The sequence below is a fragment of the Harpia harpyja genome, chromosome 5 (assembly GCF_026419915.1).
Source record: "Harpia harpyja isolate bHarHar1 chromosome 5, bHarHar1 primary haplotype, whole genome shotgun sequence".
Lineage (NCBI taxonomy): Eukaryota > Metazoa > Chordata > Aves > Accipitriformes > Accipitridae > Harpia > Harpia harpyja.
The window spans coordinates 37,097,483-37,103,017 of record NC_068944.1 but is presented as its reverse complement, the minus strand read 5'-3'; positions in this window follow the sequence as shown (position 1 = coordinate 37,103,017).

Genomic DNA, 5,535 nt, shown 5'->3' with positions numbered 1-5,535 from the left:
GCTCTGTTCCCTCCTCTCCTGGGAGTGCAGGTCAGGAGACTGACAAAGTTTTGAGGCTCCGTCAAAACTACTCCAAGTTCCCATTTGTGCATTTCCATGGAAAACATTCCAATGTGATCCCATGTACCTCTAGCTACCAAAGCTGGAGTGTCTGGAAATGATGTTAAAAGAAAGCTTCTTCAGGGTCCTGAGTCACAGAAACCCTATAGGAATTATTACTAGTCTCTGACTGTGCCCAGTCCACAAAGGATAGTACTTATCCTAGCTGCCACTTCTAAGTGGCAACTGTAGCTCAAGCAACTGTTTGCATGCTTTTAGCTCTAGAGATCTTTTGTTCAAACTCCTGCATAATCTCCCAGTGCAAAATCAATCACCATAAGCACACAGACCAGCAACGGAGAACAGATCAGGGAATGAATATGAACCTTTAAGGAAAAAATCCTTTATCACAAGAGTGAGTACAAGTGCAGTAGGTGGCCCAGAAAGGTTGTGGCATTTCCATCCTGGAGAGTTTCAAAACTTGACCGAACAAGGTCCTGGGGGACCTGATCCAACTTTGAGCAGGAGTCTGAACTAGATGACCTCCAGAGATCCCTTCCAGCCTACATTTTGCTGTGATTCTTTATTCTCATGTGCATTATTGTGTCTTGAATGGAGACTACCTGCATGGGAGTAAATGTGCCACAGTAAGGTCTAACAGGACTCTTGCTATGGTCAGCCATTAAAGAACAACTTCACTCTCTCAAGCATACACAAGGAGAGGATATCATGAGCGGCATGAGAAGATACTCGAATTCCTAAGAGGTTCCCAATTAGAGTCCCGAATACAATACAGACTGCCATGGTTTGGGGAAAAAGAAAACACTGAAGCTGCTGAGTATAACAACTTCTGCAATTTGTTAAAAATCTCTCTAGGAGAGAGAGGTGCTTTGAAATGAAATATTTCTAACTTCTCCCACCACACAGAGCCAGTAATGCTCAACTTTTTTTCTGCACTGTTCAGGAGGGATCCAAAATTGCAGTACAGAAGGTATTAATGGTCTGTTAGGCTTAAGTGAGAGACAGCTACTTCATATTTATGGCTTGCTTTTTTTACACTCAATCATAGGACAGTGTTAAGTCTACTGACAACGTCATGTTAGGTGTTATTCTTTCTTCTTGCAAACACTGCCATCTTTTAACTAAACAAGTATTTTAAGTAGTTCTCCTAGTGTTTCTTCTCCTTAGGTTCATGTCTGTGTTCTCCTGGAGACTTCTTTTCCTCCCTCTTTTAATCACCCTGTAAACTATGACACACCTGTCGAATAAGAATACGCAATGTTGAATTCACACAAGTCGGCAAAAGAAGATGAATGTGTAATTTATGCCGGTCTTTAATATTGCACCTTTGCTATTTCTCCCTGCGTTCTCCCCTGAAAGTGCCCTCATAAAGATGTGTTAATTTTTCACTGTGAATGTCACACACAACTGCAGCAGTCACCACGCTCATGTGCAGCTTCCTTTCTGACCCATCTTAATGAGTAACTTTTGGAGTTCTTTCCAATGCTGCAGCCCCGATCCTGATGAACTTATTCAGCATTTTTGTGAAAGGGGCACAAGTCCTGTTTCATTATAATTTAGTAATTGTCAGGAGTCATAGTTTTGCCCATTTTTCGTGCTGAAAGTAAGGTTTGTAACAGCTTTCAGGATTAATAAAGCTTTGAAGGGATGACACTGGGAAAGTTTCTAAAGATGAGCAATTTGATAAAGAGCAGAATTAATGAAACTCAAATTTCAGGTTTCTGTGTCTTTACTCTCCTCTGTGGATTCTGATGTCTGATAAAGGGTGAGCCACTTAGCCTTTCTATCTACATGGGCGCCTGATCTCCTAAGTCTTGTAGGAACTTACCAGCTGAGAGGTTTCCACCGTTCTGCTAAAGGGTGTTGAAATTGAGCAAGTTCCAAACTTCTTATAGGGAGTGTGATACAAGTGCATGCACACACAGTAGGACTGCAAAGGTCTTATTTCCTTCAGAAATCTAGGTATAAAAAAACCCCAGGTTATTAAAGTAAAACATACCTCTGGAGCAAAGGTGGGAAAATTATAAGGAAAAACTCAACATCTTGGTCCTGGAAAAGAAAGTATCACATAAAAAAAAAAAGCACAAGCAACCACACTTCTGCTCAGAAGTAACTTTGAATGTGCCATGACAGCCTGGCAAAAGAGAAATAACTTCATCCATTGAAAGCTGCAGTGCCTTAAACTACACTTTGTCTTAGAGCCTGATAAGTAAATTGGGGAGAAGGGAAGGGGGAATTTACAATACTCTTTGGGATTTCCATTACCCGGAATGATTTTGCTGCATCCCATTTATTTTTGCTAAGTTTTGTAACAATGAAAGGTCTTGAAGGCTACTAAGAAATGCAGACATCAAAGTATTTAATGTATTCCATGTGTGCTGTTGCTGTATGTTTCATAGTAATAAAGATAATGATAGCAAAAAGTATCTCTTACCATGACAGGCATTCATGAAATGCAGAAAAAAAGCCAGCACGTTATGAGCAATGACAGATACACAAATGTGCCATGTCCCACTATGGTGCAAAGGGTCAGGGATTGACAGAGGTCACAAAAGTTCTTGTTGATTTTGTCAATTTAGTGGTAGCTGGTAAAGCAAATACAGAAAATAGTTTTGGGTGAGGTAATAAATACATGCATATATAAAAATGTATATCTAGCATGTCACATCAAAATATAACATTACATCTCTATTTTAGTCTCCACAGTAAATTAAAAATTCACTTTCTGAACCAAAAATCATGTCTCTTCACAGAAAAAAAAAATGTGTTTGTGAGTGGCAGACAAAGAAAAAAATGCTTATCTGATGAAATATAGTTTTACGGAATGTGAATCAGGGCAATAATACGTCTTTCTTGCCATTGCTTTTACACATTAGTCACTGCCACAAGGTTTTCATCCCTGCAAATGACATCCTCCCGAATCACTACACTGAATCACAGATCTTTCTGATTAGCTGCTTTTATTTAGCCCCCCCATAATCATTTGATTCTCTCCATGCAAGTAAAAAACAGAGCTGTGATCCATCTGTTAAGTTATAGACCATAAGTTCCCATCTGTCATCCATGGACCAGTGGTAGTCCCCAGAGCACTCTCTGCCTGTCTGCAGAGAGTTGGCTGCTCTCCTGGTGCTGCCTTCTCCTCATCTCCAGCTGTTAAATCACATTAAAAGATGGGTAAAAAAAACACAGAAGAAAAAAATGTGAATAACATTAATTTTCCATGTAAACAGTTGCTTTATCTGAAAGAGGAATGTTATACAATTGTGAATGCACAGGGAGGAACCTCGGAGCCACATGCCTTTCTCAGCGGCAGCTTTGCGAACACCAGAGAGGGCTTCAAGTGGGGTCAGCTGTGGGGTGCTCCTCCAGAAACCCAGGGCCCTCGTTCAAGTGTCAGCACCGTTAACTGGTTCACTGCTTCGACAGAAATATCTACCACTTTGGGGAAAAAAGAACTGATTTCCCACTATTAGGCTGGATCAGTTGCCCCCCACCCCCCCCCAGGGTGTTCATCTGGTCCTGCACCCAAAGCACCAGCTCAGACCACGGCTGAGCAGTCTTGTGACAGCTCTCCCATCTCCACAGTTTACAGCTTGGGGTAGGAAACACAATTTTTGTTTACTTCAGCCTGCTAAGCTGCCATAGTTCAAGAATTGCTACAGATCCCACTCCTGGAGGTGATGAATTAGTGGGGCATTTCAGTCATCCCAGTTCACTCTGACTCGGTGCACAAGGCGACACTTCCCAGACCCTACCCCTCGTTACGTCTGACAGCCCATGGTGGGGCGGCAGCAGCAGCGGTTTCTGTCCCCTCCATCCTCCCACCCCACCTGCCCAAGGCTACCAACCCCACCAATGCCACAGCTGACCATGCTATCCAACCACCTTGCTCACAGCCCAGCATGTGAGTGAAAGTGCCATCCATTCTGGTTTGGTTTAAAATAGCTCAGGCCTTTGCATCCCAAATCCCTGCCAGATGATCTGCCGGGGTAATTTCTTCAGCTATTGCATCAAAATCCACCTGAGATCCTGAAACCTATAATACAATCCCAAGCTATCATCTCACAGATACTTGAACCCATCAAACCGTCCTTCAGCCAGCACCCACCAGACGTTGCACACAATATTGCTATTACAGATCAGACTGAAAACTGAGGATCCAAGAACAGCATAACCAATCAATATTTAATTTCATATAAGAGTACCTGAAGGGAGGGTAGGTGCAGCAGTGGCTCTGTTATCAGGTTTTACTCATATTTAACTCAATAACATTTCCCATTTTAATGTGTGTCAAATACCTCAAAGTGTTCCTGTACACTGTGCCAAAGAAACACAGGCAAGAGCCACATGGCAAAGGCAAGATTTACGTGTTTGTGGGATTGGTACATGTGTATTGGGTCTGGCTGAGATGGAGTTAATTCTCCCCATAGCAGCCCTCATAGCACTGTGCTCTGCATCAGTAGCTAGAAAGGTGTTGATAACACACCAGTGTTTTGGCTACTGCTGAGCAGTGCTGGCACAGCATCAAGGCTGGCTCTCCAACATTTTTGCCCCCCTCCTCAATGGCAGGCTGGGGCAGGGCAAGATCTCGGGAGGGGACATAACCAGCACAGCTGACCTAAACTAACCAAACAGATATTCCATACCATATGACGTCAGCTCAGATATAAAAGCTAAGTAAAGGGAGACGGAAGGGGGGCATTTTTGTCTTCCGGAGCAACCACTACGCGTACTGAAGCCCTGCTTCCCAAGAAGTGGCTAGACATCGCCTGCTGATGGGAAGTAGAGAATAACATCATTTGTTTTTCTTTGCTTTCGCGCGCGACCTTGGCTTTCACTTTATTAAACTGTCCTTATCTTGACCCACAAGCCCTTTGTTATATTTTCTCCCCCCGTCCAGCTGAGAAGGGGGAGTGATAGAGCGGCTTTGGTGGGCACCTGGCACCCAGCCAGGGTCAACCCACTACAACATGATATTTATTCTCATCTGTACAGGAGAAGCTGACACATATGGGTTACCACCCCATAGCCCTTTGCCCACTTAAATCTATTTAGTAAAGCAAATTTATTTCTGTGACCAACAGCACACCAAAGAGTAGTATGGCTGACATCCATCATGAGTTCAAACAGCCCAGCACCAATTTACTGCTGGGTCTGGGTGGAGCATCCTTACACACACAGCTGGGACAGAGCTTCAGTTCATATGTGTGGTTTAACACTGAGATGGCTCTGCAGCAATGCTGCCAGTCCTGAGTGCACCAATATGTCTAAAAACAGGCTGACACAAAGTAAAATATCGTCCCTTATTTAGCTATCTCCAAAAGTGCTATTTCAAACCTTAAGTCTTCATTCTTAGAGCACATGTGCATGTACTTACTTACTGCCTAGTAAAGCCAGACCTACTGACTGTATTTGAACAACTCCATGAGTGAAGATGAATGTGTTTGTAGGTGTCCGCAGCAGTAACTTCTTGGG